The 14,740-nt window shown below is 41.4% G+C and overlaps 1 protein-coding gene across 2 annotated transcripts in view; it reads right to left on the bottom strand.

Annotated features, from left to right (window-relative positions):
• Window positions 1–14,740, bottom strand: part of NEURL1B (neuralized E3 ubiquitin protein ligase 1B) — a 537,508-nt gene that overhangs the window by 48,941 nt on the left and 473,827 nt on the right. The gene's annotated exons all lie outside the window — the stretch shown is intronic.

Below are 14,740 nucleotides of genomic sequence, written 5' to 3' on the forward strand. Positions count from 1 at the left end.
GTGCACTTATGTTAACCCTAAATTGAACAGTCAAGCCATCAAATGGCTGATAGCTCACATGTGCAGCAAGAGAGGTACTGAAATCCAAACATAGGCCACGATGGTAGTTTACTTGGCTGTAAAGGATAGGATTTTAGTTCCGCTTTAAAAAAGTTTTGTAACTGCTTTTAACTGTGCTGGGGGGGAAAAAAACACATATGGATGTAGCACCCTCTTAGGTAGGTGCTAGAAGAGAGTATTGTTTTTTTTTTTTTTCTTTCTGCTTACCAGGAAGATGGTCAGGTAAAATGTTGAGTCCTCAATGTAGTCAGGTGCAGCTCAACTTGTTCTGACTGTCCCCCGCCGATCCAATAGGGTGGCATATTGGACAGTGGGAGGGGATCTGACAAGTGAGCGCACAGGATTTGTTACAGCCCTGGCAATTGGCAGAAGGAAAGTGCTGCATTGTGGCATACTGTATATAAGGCCAGAGTACATGTGCTCAGAGTTAAGTTGAGCCAGAGAACAGAGCCCAGGAGGGAGAGGGGCGGCTGCCCTCCACTCTGCGGAGGCGGTTTAGTGGCCCTGGGTGGTTGACCCAAGGGCCGAGAGAAAAAGAGAAAGAGAAAAAAAAAAAAAAAGAGAAAAAGAGAGAGAGAGAGAAGCTGAAACCAGAGGTCCTGCAGAGCTGACTGGAAGGAAGACACCAGGAAGGATTTGATTCTGCCTACTGCGAGTACAGAACTGTGTCTTTGGGGCCTGTCGAGTGAGGGCCGCCCCTTCATGTAGAAGGGTCTGTGGACAGGAGACAGTAAAAAAGGATGCTAGACAGTGTCCTGAAGATAATGAAGTTCATCAAGTCTGCTGCTAGTGAGAGCAAGATGACTTAATTCTTCCATACAGGTGGCTTCATGGTTAAAGCAGTGTGTCTGCTTCCACAGATAATCCGGTGAGGTCAAGAGAGAGATGTCCTTATCTATTGTGAATAGTTCCAGTTGGAGTATCCCACTCATCCCATTTCCCATCCAAGTTCCAAATAAAATACAAAAACACAAATACCCTGGACTGGTTATTGAGCAAGCGAGAGTAAGGATGGGACAAGTGGGAACTCCTAGAAACCAAGCAGGAACCCCTAGCACCAAAGTGGGAAAACCCCCAGCAACCAGGCAGGGAGCCACAGCAACTGAGTGGGGACTATTAAAGCGGTAGTTCACCCTCACTGGCTTGATTTTACCATCGAGACAGGCATTGTAGCGCGAACTACAGTATGCCTGTCCCGATTTTTTTAACCCCGGACTCACCTTGTAATCGGAGATCGTAGATTTTCGGCTCCCGCGGGGAATGGGCGTGCCTATGGAGAGGGAGGATGATTGACGGCCGGCCCTGGCACGTCACTCTCCCCGAAGACAGCCGGAGTAGGTCTCGGCTCTTCACGGCGCCTGTGCACAGGCTATGCGCAGGCGTCGTGAAGAGCCAAGCCTATTTCGGCTATTTCCGTAGAAGCGTGACGCGCCAGAGCCGGCCGTCAATCATCCTCCGTCTCCATAGGCACGCCCATTCCCCGGTATCTTCGATCTACGCGTACAAGGTGAGTACGGGGGTAAAAAATTCGGGACAGGCATACTGTAGCTCGCGCTACAATGCCTGTCTCGATGGTAAAAGAAAATTTTTTTTTTTTTTTTCGTTGATAGGGTGAACCCCCGCTTTAACAACCAGCTGCAGGTAACCAGAGAGAGACCTATGAAGTCGACACTCAGCAGGCCCTACGGGGAAAGTGCTACATAAAAAAAATATTTTCTCTAGGTCAAGTTGTAGGGGTTTATCCATTCACATCTCTACATTTTTATTATCATTCAGCTCTATAATAAAAAGTAAAATAGAGCTAAAATGTTCTCTTAAAAAAAAAAAAGGAAACCTTGCTACCACTGCACCCTTACCACTCCTGATGTTACACCATACCTTTTGGACCCAAAAACAACATTTCATACATATGGCCTAAAGCAGGGGTGTTCAACAGCTATGGATATGGCTAGTGCTGCGTGATGCTGGATAAAATGAGAATCGCAATTTTTGCTTAGAATAAGGATCACGATTCTCTCGCGATTCTCAGAGTAACAACATCTTTCACATTATATAAAAAAAATTGGGCTAACTTTACTATTTAGTTTTCTTTTTTATTAATTGAAGTGTATTTTTTCCCCAAAAATTGCACAAATACAGCATGACATAAAATGTTGCAATGACCATTTTCTAGGGGCTCTGCTAAAATATATATGTTTAGGGGTTCCAAATACTGATACTGATTTTAACTTGTAAGCAACAAGTGTCAGAAAAACCCTATGTTATAATTTTCTGCCAGCCCCTCTCTTTTATTTCATTTCACCACCCTGCACTGTGTAATTATATTCTATTAAAATCAAAGCCTCTAAATACCCTTTTGTGAAGTATCTTCAGGTCATGTAACTCCGTTCAACTCCTCCTGCTGTAGACCTGGATTGGAGTATCAGAGCAGAGAGGAGAGCTGCGAATGAGGCACGTAAACTGACCACAGTGTCAGGGCTCAGCAGCCATGATATACCATGGTCAGCTTACAGGGGGAGGGCAGAAACTGACAGGACCAGCAAGATTTTTTACAGCTTCCAGAGGGGCAGGTTAGACAACACAAGCACTATGCTGTGCTATAAGGGTTACAAACAGAAACACTTTAAGGGCTTAAACTGACTTCATTTGTAGACCAAAGTTTATCCTTTTGATCTGTAAATTAACAGAAAGACATGTTTCTTTTTAACTCTTTCGGCACTGACCAATGTTATTGATAAACATTGCTGTTTTTTTTTTTTTACAGCTGTGACCAGGGAACTGCTCTGCACTTGTTAGATAAATCATGGAAATGCTGGATTGAGATTGTGTGGGGAGTTGAATCGAGATTTTTTTAATGATTGTGCAGCTCTAGATGAGGCCCAACACAAAATCGTAAACTTACTTTTTGGCGAAAATGTGTTTACACTTGGCAAAACACATGCGGCCAAAGTAACACTTAACTGTCTCTATAATGGACTTTTATACATTTTATCTGCCCAAAGAAAAATCTCCCACTCTTCACAATCAAGCCTTATTCACGTCATCAGTTTTCAGCAGCACCTATATTTGTGAACAACATTTTCAAGGATGAAGCACACAAAGGGCAACATTTTAACCGAAATAGCTGATGAGCACCTTGAGAATTCATTAAGTATTGCTGCTACATCCATTAAACAAAATTGATGAATTAGTTTATCAAAGACAGTGTCAGATATCGCACGTGTTATATATTGCCAAAAAATGACGTTTTATTAGATTGGTAAATTATCTAGATCCATGTTTTTCATGTGACTCAAGACAATTCCTCTTCTTTCAACGTGGCCTATGAAGGTCAAAAGGTTGGACAACCCTGGCCTAAAGGATCTTACTAAAAACGTCACCAGTCTTTGTGAGAGTCAATTAGTCCATGCAAGAGTTATTCTGACGAATGTATTGCTGCGCCTCTCTGCAAAATCTGCCTTCCAGGAATCCCGAAAATCTGGACTGGTCACAAGAACTGAAAAAACAAGCCGTCTATAAATTTGAATAAATTCAACAATGGGCTACCTGGAAAAGAAATCTGATCCATCGTAATACCATATGCATTGGAATGTGTCCAGTGAAAAGCAGAGATGTGTATCACTAATGTCTCATAGCAACATACTTTGGCACATAGTAATTTTGCAAGAGCAGATGCATACATTGCATTTAACTGAGAATCAAAGCAAAATGACACTAGTAAAGGGAAAACAATTTAAGGTTTCTCCCTGCGGACTACAATTAGGTGCATCAAGAGTATCATTAATTTCTTTGTGGCGTTTCACAAGGCTGATTCATAAACCCAGACGCAATAGTGTATTTGTCATTAGGCACAGTAGGCCATAGTCCAAAGTTTTATTCTTTAATATCATTCCTACAGTAATTTTCTCACCTCTATTGGCTTATGTTTTAAGATCTGCACTTTCCCAGTGCCAGAAAAACAAACCTTTGCTCCCACCTCTGGCTTTTGAATGATAACCAGTAAAAGTCAATCAGAATCAGAGGGCGGCTACTCAAGTTATTTATGAACGAGGAGAGCATATAGACTTGTTGAATTAACAGTTTTGTCTTGGCTATACTTTTAAATTAAATGAATGGCACCTTGATAAAAAGAAAAAAAAATATATACAAAATGTTTTTAAAAAATCTAAATAAATTTCTTAGTGGTTGCAAATCTGTCGTGAAAAGATGCATGAATCTGTTGCATGGAGAGTGGCACAGAGGCTGGAGTGTCCATATTGGTGCACGTATAGCCCCTTGTTGGCATATTTGGACAATGATGTCAGCCAGAAGCTTAATGTGGTCACAATAATGATCACTTCCCAGAACTGTGAGCACCGACGTCTCTCTGTACACCTATTCAGAGTTGGTCTTAATTACTGCCAGTTTGCTTATCTGCCAACTTTTCGAATCTGTCGCAGCCATAGCAACAGATTATAAAAGTGAAGTTAGTAATAACTACCTGAATCTGGTGCACATGTCGGCACTGCTAACAAAACTGGTGGAAAGCTTTCGTGCATTAGGCACAGGCCATGTTGAAGGGTAATACTGCCAGAAAAGTGTCTCTTTTGCTTTACATGGATTCCCTCCTATGTGCCAAAACACTGATGGAAAGTGTGTGTGGTCCATATTATAAAAGTCCTATTTCTACATACAATAGAAGATGGAAAGGGATTAGAGCATCATAACAGGAGGAGGTTAGGTTTATCTAGTTGACTATACAATATATGTGTGAGGTAACCCTTTGTGTAGGGAGGCAAGCAGGCTCTGCATTTTTTTTTTTATCATATGACCAATTCAATTTCCCCAGGGTTGTCCTTGGTTAGAAGAAGACATATGTGCACTTGAAACCCTATTTTCAGAGTTTATATAGTGCAGAAATGTAATGATTGTCACAGATCTGCAGCTTTGCCTCCTCTATTTCCAAACACCAGCAGGCATGCTGGTACATGTAGTTCAAAGACTTTCATTTGTAGGGTTCGGTTACCTGTTACCCTATAAGACTTTTCTTCCAACACTGTTAAACCCCCTGCTGTTGATTCAATTAGCTACACACCCAGTCCAACAATCTCCCTTTGTATATAGGCTACGCTCATTCCCTCATACATTTCCGGAGCAATAGCTAATGTTCCTAGTGCTACGTCCCCCAGTAATTCTGTATTTCCTAGTGTCCCCAGTGTTTCCCAATGGAAAAGTTTCCTAGTGTTCCTGGCTTCCTGAAAATATTCCACATGACCAAGACCCCTAGTGTTCCTGGCTTTCTAAAAGAAAATACAAATGATCCCTGTATTCCTAGTGTTTCACACTCTGAAAGACTGCTGAATTTGCCCAACCTTGCACCAACAATCAGTATGGACTATCTTTCACCCATGTAGTTGACGCTACCTCCTTAGTCTTTTTGGACTTAGAATTAGGCTCCTCTGGATCTATCCATTCCAGTAGTTGCCACCACCCTACGTGGAAACATAATATCCCTAAAAACAATTTCCATCGACTCCACAGGAACTGTAGTTTGGATACTGATTATATAGACCAGGGCAAAATACTGTAAGTGACGGTTCAAACTACAGCGACTTGGGATCCTACTTGTGTCGCGCAACATGAGAAATTCCACTGAAGTGAATGAGAACAGTCATGCCGAAAGCCGCCTGAAAAAAAGGGTCCGGGACTTGTTTTGAGCTTCAGGCGTTTCGGCGGAGATGTGAACCATCTCCATAGCCGACAATGTTAATCACCCCTCCAGCGTATTTCAGCGCCGGGCGTAAAAACGCCCAGGTGTGAATGCAGCCTTAATGTACACTACTGAAGTCGCTCCGACTTCAGAAAAGGTCCCTGTACTACTTCAAGGCGACTTCTAGCGGATCTCTGACTTACTGAAGCAACTTTACAGGAAAAGAAAATAGTTTACTCAGGAAAACCCATCCCTCCCACAGAGCTGATTATTCTGTGATTGGCCACAGCCAAATTCGTCTGTCCTGGAGGCAACTTTAAGTAGTGTTGTAAGTTGCTCTGAGTCGCGCTGAAGTCGCTTTGCAAAGTCGCGCTGCAAGTCGGGTTGCCCCTGTGTGATCCGGCACTAACAAAAATTTTATGAAAAAAAAAATGTATCCATTACACACTATTGATAAAGGGCTCTCTTTCACACATGCAGACCGTATGTCCGCTTTTCATCCATCCGTTTACGGATGAAAAAGGGACATACATTGATCCCTATAAGGTTTCAGGTGTCAGCGGATGAACATCCGCTGACACCCGATCTCATCCGGGTCCGCAATTCTCCGATTCTGCAGACGGAGGCAAACCCTATTTTTTCATCCGTCTGCGAATCGGATGAACACGGACAGACAGTCCGTGTTCATCTGATCCCCCCATAGGGGAGAGCGGAGATCTGACAGGGCGGTCCCTGCACAGTGTGCGGGGACGGCCCTGTCCTCCGCCGCCTCAACGGAGCGATACTTGCTGAGCAAGCGGAGGTTCACAGGGCAGATCATCACGGATCCGTCCCGTATAAAAGAGCCCAAAGCCTTTATATTAATCTCCTCCAACTAAGGCGGAGACTACTATGGAAAATGCTGACCCATCTATCAGCTTAATTACCAAATTCCATATAACCACAAAAAGATGGAAAAGATTTTCATCAAGCGTTGAGGCATTTTATTACAAGATCCACTAGGACTAGGACTGGTAGTTCCCTCTCCCAAACCTAAGTTGACAATATGTGAACTTATAGTATTAAAAGGTAAAAGCCGTCATGTTTATTTGTGGATCCTCTCCGGTGTGGGGTGGTCTGGGGTGTCCCCACCCATCTGCACAGTGAGTTCCCTTTGGGGTGCTAGTGGTTGGGGATCCTCCGGTTACCCTACTATCTGGAGCCTATGATGACGGAGTTAGGGTCTCTTATGAGGCTTCCTGAGACGGGGGGTGGTCAGATGTCCTCCTCTCCTTTGAATAGTAGTGGTTGATCTCCGGGGGTTTTTGCATCTTTATTGTTTGTACTCTTCTTGCAACCCCTTCATTCCTGGTTCAGGTCTGCCCTTGGTTTTAACTTGAGACTCACCCAGTAGTCAACCATATGCCTGTATCTCCTGTATCTCTACTATTTTGTTTTCTATTTTTGATATCTGTCGGAATGGCTGTTTTTTGTATTGTATCTTCCTTTTTATTTATTTTTTTTGAAAATAAAAATCTTTGAAAGTAAAAGGTAAAAGCCTGTTTGGGTCCAGGTAATCTGTTCGGTAATCCGATAGGCATGTTTCAGCGCCACAAGAGAAAATGCCTTACTTGTCAGTTTGTTGGCTGGACCATTAGGACATTCATAGCAAGATTTGGGGAACATCAGCATGCTATCAAATAGGGCAGCACCAAATAAAGTGTTCCAAGATGTTAAGGAAGTACATGGGCAAGCTGAAAGATTCCAAAAGCTCTGAGCGGGAGACTTTTTGGATATTACCCTTAAATACTTCAAAAGCATAAACATTGTTTTAAATGCTGACCACCTGTGCTTGGCCACTACAAAACTGCTCTGTCAGTTGGGTGATGTAAGAGAAGGCGTAGTTGTGTAGTAGCTGTGGACTCCAAGCATGCACAGATCCGCATATGTTAAAACAAGGAGATATATATAGATGTTCTTAATAAACACTACACCTCAGTACTGTTTAAACTGAAAACGGGATTGTAGGTACACCTACAATTTCAGGCCTTGATGCTCTGTGTCTACAGTCTCTAAAGCTATAAATCTGGCCCTGCCTGAAATACAAGTGTTACAGAAAAATTGGTTCCAGATATGCAATGAAATAAACAATGGAACTCTGTGTTTTCATTGTGCAATGGAGTAAAGGCTATCAACCTGAAACAGATGTAATCATGAGCATAATTTAATGTGTTAACACATGCAGCTTCCAAAGCATACTATCTGAACAAATCTTAAAGGTTTAGATTGAATGTTTTAGAGATAGTATATTTGCCATTTAAAGGTTTTTTTTTTGTTGTGAAGGAACTGAACAGTAGAATCAAGGTCCCAGGTGCCCTCCAATTTCTTGCGGTGGACCACACTTAAAATTTTTCATTCCTATTATTTTATATAATCAATAAGTAAAACCAATGACTGGAGGTATTAATGTAATCAAGGAAACAATGCTATTGCCAGAAAGTTGACACAATTTACCCCTCTATAGTTCAGTGTCACTGGGAGAGTACTTTCTGTATAAGTTCCTATATTTCCATGTCTGTTATATCACTTGTCATTTTTTTTTTTTTTTAATAGGGCACTGTGGGGTTGAAGCCCGCTGTTGGCTGACATCAGAGGCGGTCAAGGCTGAGGCAAGATTGTGACAATATTGTCAGGATCTGCCCAAATGCCCAGACAGGCTTAGCCTCTCAACCTGAGCCGGTCGTATCCTGTCCCCTGCACAGCCCAGCGCTCCAGTGAGGGGGGAGCAAAGCAGAGAGCAAGTGACTGATAGTCACCAGCTCTCTGCTCATGGAGCACTGACAACCGAGTGATCAGCGGTGCTTGATCGCTCAGTTCTTAGCCTTAGAGTCAGCGGGGGTACAGATGCAGCATCGGACCAATGCTGCATCTGTCTAGGTAAGTAGGATTCAAAAATGTAAAAAAAATCCCATACTTTTTTAATTTAATCTTCAATTAGCAAAGAGCAATTTGCACACAATATATAAAAATGTTGAGCATCACCAAGTATAAGAATAGGTCTGACGTGTTTACCATGGGAAAATGCTCTCAGGATCTATATCAGCAGTGACATAGACGTATTTGAGTCAGCTGTCACTTAGCAAAAACAAGTAAAACAACTCGTACTAAAATCCCATTGCATGCCATTAAACAAAGATTTGTTTAGTTGTAAAAAAATAAATTAAAAAAATCTGACATTCTAAATGTTTATCTGGTGACAAGATCTTGTTATTCAAATTACAAGTGTATTAGAGAAGCTCACTAAAAAAAATTACATTCTGATATTTAGATTGCCATAAATAAAAAAAATAAAAAAAAACACAGAAGCAGGAGGTCTAATTATGTGTATGACCTAATAGTCAGACTAGTTTATACAGCATAGTCTGACATATGTGTGAGCTCAGTATTCCCAAGGGGGGGGGGAGAGGGAAAATATTTGATGATTCATAAACATACATTTGCATATAGAAGTTGGTTCAGGACAGTTACGGTTTTACTAATTGTATTTTAAGAGAAAAAGGAAGGAGAAAGGAGGAGAAAGAAAGGAGGAGAAAGAAAGGAGGGGAAAGAAAGGAGGGGAAAGAAAGGAGGGGAAAGAAAGGAGGGGAAAGAAAGGAGGAGAAAGAAAGGAGGAGAAAGAAAGGAGGAGAAAGAAAGGAGGAGAAAGAAAGGAGAAGAAAGAAAGGAGAAGAAAGAAAGGAGAAGAAAGAAAGGAGAAGAAAGAAAGGAGAAGAAAGAAAGGAGAAGAAAGAAAGGAGAAGAAAGAAAGGAGAAGAAAGAAGAAGGAGAAAAAAGGAGGAGAAAGAAGAAGGAGAAGAAAGAAGAAGAAGGAGAAGAAATAAGGAGGAGAAAGAAGGAGGAGAAAGAAGGAGAAGAAAGAAGGAGAAGAAAGAAGGAGAAGAAAGAAGGAGAAGAAAGAAGGAGGAGAAAGAAGGAGGAGAAAGAAGGAGGAGAAAGAAAGAGAAAGAAGACAGCATTATGACCAGGGACAATTTAATGCGCCCAGTAACACAGCAGTGTGGCTGGCCTACAGGTCAGGGTCTGACTGTTCACTGGTATCTGTCACATATTGTGTGGCGGGTACTTGGGTACATTCAGCCGGCCCATACAGGATTCGAACCTCAACCGGTCCCTGCTGAACCAGCCGAGATTCGAACCATCTATGACCAGCTTTTTTTCAATGGCCAGATCCACCAGCGGTATCTTTTTGCATACGACCTCCCTAGGCACAACCTGGGGAGCATTAAAAATGTTTTATATAGCTTAATTCAATGATTATCCCTGTGCAGGACGTTATGTGACCACAAATACTAACTAAATAACTAAAAATCTTGGTGCAACCATTTCTTTTTCTGGGTGGTGAGGGGAATAAACCCATCATCGTGCATGCGCCACATAAGACAGCAGCCAAGTTGGTCAGGGTGGAGTCAGAGATGTTAGTGAGGATGAACAGATGTGTCCTCTTTTTTTTTTTTTGTTCTCAGTGAGACATCTATCAGTCTATAGGATGCTCCCCTTGAATGAACAGAAAAAAAGTAATTTTCATTGAACTGTAACTTTCAAGACCTATCAAGGTCAAAATATTGTTCAGCACAGCTGAAGCAGAAGTTGCATCTACCTTTGTGCCATTTAACTAAACCTATTCATATGAGGAATAATAAAAAGGAATTAATAAAATACTGTTCAGGATGTTGACAGCTTTTTTCCCCTTTATCCCAACAGGCGTTTTGGAAAATTTGTTTGGTGCCAAGTGTAAAAACAGGAAGGCCTCTCCCACCTCATACTGATTTACAAGTAACATCTATCTGGTATTCAGAAGCTGCTTCTCCACCCCTACAGATTGTGCACACATCACACTCCTACACTGAGGTAGGCTATGCCGCTTCAATGCTTATGTTACGCAAATCTAATTTCAGTCAAATTGAAGATAACTGGCAGCATTCAAAAAGCATGCTGCCACAGATGAGAGGGCACTGATGATTTATCATCTTGCTCATCTGTTACGTGTCACGACTGAGCAAGTGCTAAACTAGGAAGACAAAATGTCAAATAATGCAACTTGACTAAGTGTTGAAAAAAAAAACAGGAATGGGCCGCAAAAGGTTTCCACCCCCCCCCCCCCCATTATTCATAGGCATAGTAATCTTATAACGATTGCTTTTCATCAAGGTTTTTCTTGTCGTCAATAGAGTTCCTTAAGAGGGCATTTTTTTCCCTACATATACATGCCATATACTGTATATGAGGTACATAAAACACTTTTTCCCCTGTTGTACAGCAGGAAAGTGTTGGTGAGCTATATAGGCATGTTAGGTGAGATTTTAGCCAAAAGGATTCAACAACCATGTGATCACTTTAGCGTGCAGCCCTGATGGGTAGGCACCAAAACAGAAGCTGGGTGGTGATACCCTAAACCAAGGGTCTCAAACTGGTGGCCCTCCAACTGTTGCAAAACTACAAGTCCCATGAGGCATTGCAAGGCTGATAGTTACAAGCACGACTCATATAGGCAGAGGCATGATGGGACTTGTAGTTTCACAACAGCTGGAGGGTAGACAGTTTGAGACCCCTGCCCTAAACAGTGCCTCAATGCTTACCAAATCATTAGTTCTGTCCTACCTAAACTGATATGCCACCACAGATATACCCAAGGGGAAAAAAAAAAAAAAAAACACAAATCAGAATATACAATTACAAGCCCAAATATCCCCCAAAATACAACTTTTGGTTTCCACCTTTTTAGACTATTTATATACTGCCCAAAACTGCTCTTTTAGTCCAAAATCAGTTTCACCAGACTGGTGTCAGAAATTGAAGGAATACTGACAACACTGTACCAACCAAGCAAAGGGAGCTGAAGTTGCACAGTATAGAACAAGGTGTGTGAATTACTGTAACACCACAACCTTCTCATTCCCCAATTAGCCAACTGAAAAGCCTCTCTCACTTGGTCAATTCTTCAAAAAATTGATATTTTAGCTTTAAAACAATGCTATGAGCTTGCTCCAACCAACTGCTTTGTATACCTCAGAGTTATTTTGGAGACTAATGCCCTGTACACACGATTGGAAATTCCGCCAGCAAAAGTCCGATGTGAGCTTTTAGCCGGAAATTCCGACCGTGTGTATGCTCCATCGGACTTTTGCTGGAGGAATTTCCGCCAGCAAAAAAGATTAAGAGCGGTTTCTGAATTTTCCCGACGTAAAAAAAAATCCTATCGGAAAACTCGATCGTCTGTAGCAATTCTGATGCGCAAAATTCCGATGCATGCCCGGAAACAATTCAACGCATGCTCGGAAGCATTGAACTTAATTTTCTCGGATCGTCATATTGTTGTACGTCACTGTGTTCTTGAGGGAAAAAAGTTCAGAGACCTTGTGACCGTGTGTATGCAAGCCAAGCTTGAGTGGAATTCCGTCGGAAAAACCATCCAAGGTTTTTCCGACGGAAAATCTGATCGTGTGTACGGGGCATTAGATGTCAGATCACTATGTGTATGATTTTATCTGTATAGTCATTGTAAACAAATAACAATCCCAGTTAATTGTTTTCATTTACATAATTAAAAGGTCAGAGATATTCCAGCCACAACAGAAGGGGCGAGAGTCTATGGCAGAGATACGCAGTTCTAAGCACTGCAGCAGGGTTAGTTGGCCTCCATAGTCCCCAAGAGACCAAAAGAAGCCAGTATGAGATTTAGTTGACCAGCATACACCCAAAAGGTTGGCGTGGCCTTTACCATCTGGTTGTTGTCCTTTACTTTCTGAATACCACATGCACAGATAAGAGATTCCATACATGTAAAACACAATTGCTACTATTTTTTTCTTTTCAGATCTATTTTAAATTTTGCTTCTACATTGACCTTCTATTATATTCTATGTTTACAACAACAATTGCAAAATTTCCTCCTATTTCTATGACTATTGTGAGCAAACTACTGTTTACTATTCACATATCTGTAAAACAGTGAAGGCATGCAATTTAGTATATTTCAGATTGTCGCATTAGTAGTACAAGTCACGTACAGCTAAATAAAATATTTTAACCAATGCCAACTACCAACCTAGAAAAGGGTTTGCTTTTTTTGTGGCTACACTAGAATCCTGGCCAAACACTGTATGCATTTTAATTTCCTAACTGCTTTACTAAATAATAATAATAATAATAATAGTTAGAGTGAAAAGAAAAAAGTATCATACATTTTTTTTTATTTTCTATAAGTACTTGCAACACTCTGGTCACTTGAGGTTGGTTCCGAATTTAATACGATGTTAAATTTGGACAGACATTCCGGCAGTGATACTTTTGGTGGTTTAGATTTCCAATTGACTGCAGAGAAAAGGGGACCAAGGACAACTTTAAATGCTGTTTCTGCCTCAAATTCCTTCTGCCATTGCCTGAGCACCTTTAGTTTGACTGCCAGTGCCAGCGGATATCACCCCTCTTAGTATCCCTAGTAGAATTTTTAAAGCAAGGGGCTCATGTTTTATGTTCACATCATCTTGCCTGTAACAGCTACCATTAATTTTTCAAACCATTTTGCACAATTGTGCATCATTTGCTGTTCTATAAAAATACTTTTTTTTTTTGAGCCTAGCTAGGATTGTATTGACTTCAATAGAACGTCCGGTTTGTAAATTGCAAATTTCACAGATCTGCAAATTTTTAAAACCATTCAACTTTGTATTGTCAAAGTACCCCTGTGGTATTAAAAATTACGGGCCCAGCATTGGTGAGAATAAATATGGCCTTATAGTTTGCGATCAGTAGGATAAGGAGTAGTGCCCCTATTAGTAGGAGTAATTGTATCTCATCATTGGTATCAGTGGAAGAAAAAGGTGCCCCCTTGTTGGAGTCAGTGGGAAGAATAGTGCCTCATATCAGTGGGAGGAATAAAGCCCTGAGGGCCGGATAAAGGCTAGTAAAGGGCCGCATCTGGCCCTCGGGCCGCAGTTTGGAGACCCCTGGTGTAACCTATTGGTACTCCCAGTAAAGGGTTACTCGTCCACTTGCCTGTCCAAAAACGTAAAATGTCCTGTATTTGCTCTATCAATAAGTAACTTTCTGAAAGCTTGCCACAAAAAGAAACAGAATGTTACAAAGAAAGCCAGGCTGCAACTCGTCTGACTTCTTAATGTAGCTCGATCCATTGTGCTGAGCATTACGCGCTCTTAGAATTCCACAGCGTAAAAGAACTGCTGGACTCGCTCAGTGCTTTCCTAATTCATCACCCTGATAAGACAAAACTAGTTCTGGCACGGCAGGCTGGAGAGTGTCTGCGCTTCCAGAAACATGTATTAGTACACTTGAATGGTCAACTCTGGCGCCAATTTTATTAAGTGTACCACCCTACACCAACACCACCATGGTTTCTTTATAAAACCTAATCACTAAGAGACTTGTATCTTGCCTCCTGGCCATTGTTCTGTGACGCGTACAGAAATTAAAGGGGCATGTCTTTTTGTCTCTGTATATTACGTAGAATTGTGTGTGTTGCAAAATAATACAGCAAAAATAAAAAATAAACTATTAAGGCTTTCTTCCAAGCCATCTTTGCCATGTGCCAAGTCGATGCAAGTCCAACATGTAGAAAAATAATGCAAATACTGACAGCCTAATAGACATAAGTGGTTGTTCAATGCACTAGCCGGGCCTATTTTCTAGCAAATAACCACAGGGTGTCCAAACATCTTTTCCAATTAAATGTACAGCTTCATTTCAAATTGATTTGCTCTTTGGCAGTCAAGTGATCCATGCCATCTCCCGCCTTGGGAAGAGGAAAGAATTTCTGCTAATTAACTTGGGGATGTTTACAAAGTAATACTTCAGCAAAGGCATTTTATGATAAGTCCCTTGGCAAAGGCTCTTATGTATTTTTTGTCTTTCAATCTTCAGACTTGGCTACTGGATAGAAAGAAAAAAAACTGTATACAAGCTGTAATGTGCTGATGAGTGACCAGCACAATCTGC

Source organism: Rana temporaria, chromosome 3, assembly GCF_905171775.1.
Source record: "Rana temporaria chromosome 3, aRanTem1.1, whole genome shotgun sequence".
NCBI classification, from domain to species: Eukaryota; Metazoa; Chordata; class Amphibia; order Anura; family Ranidae; genus Rana; species Rana temporaria.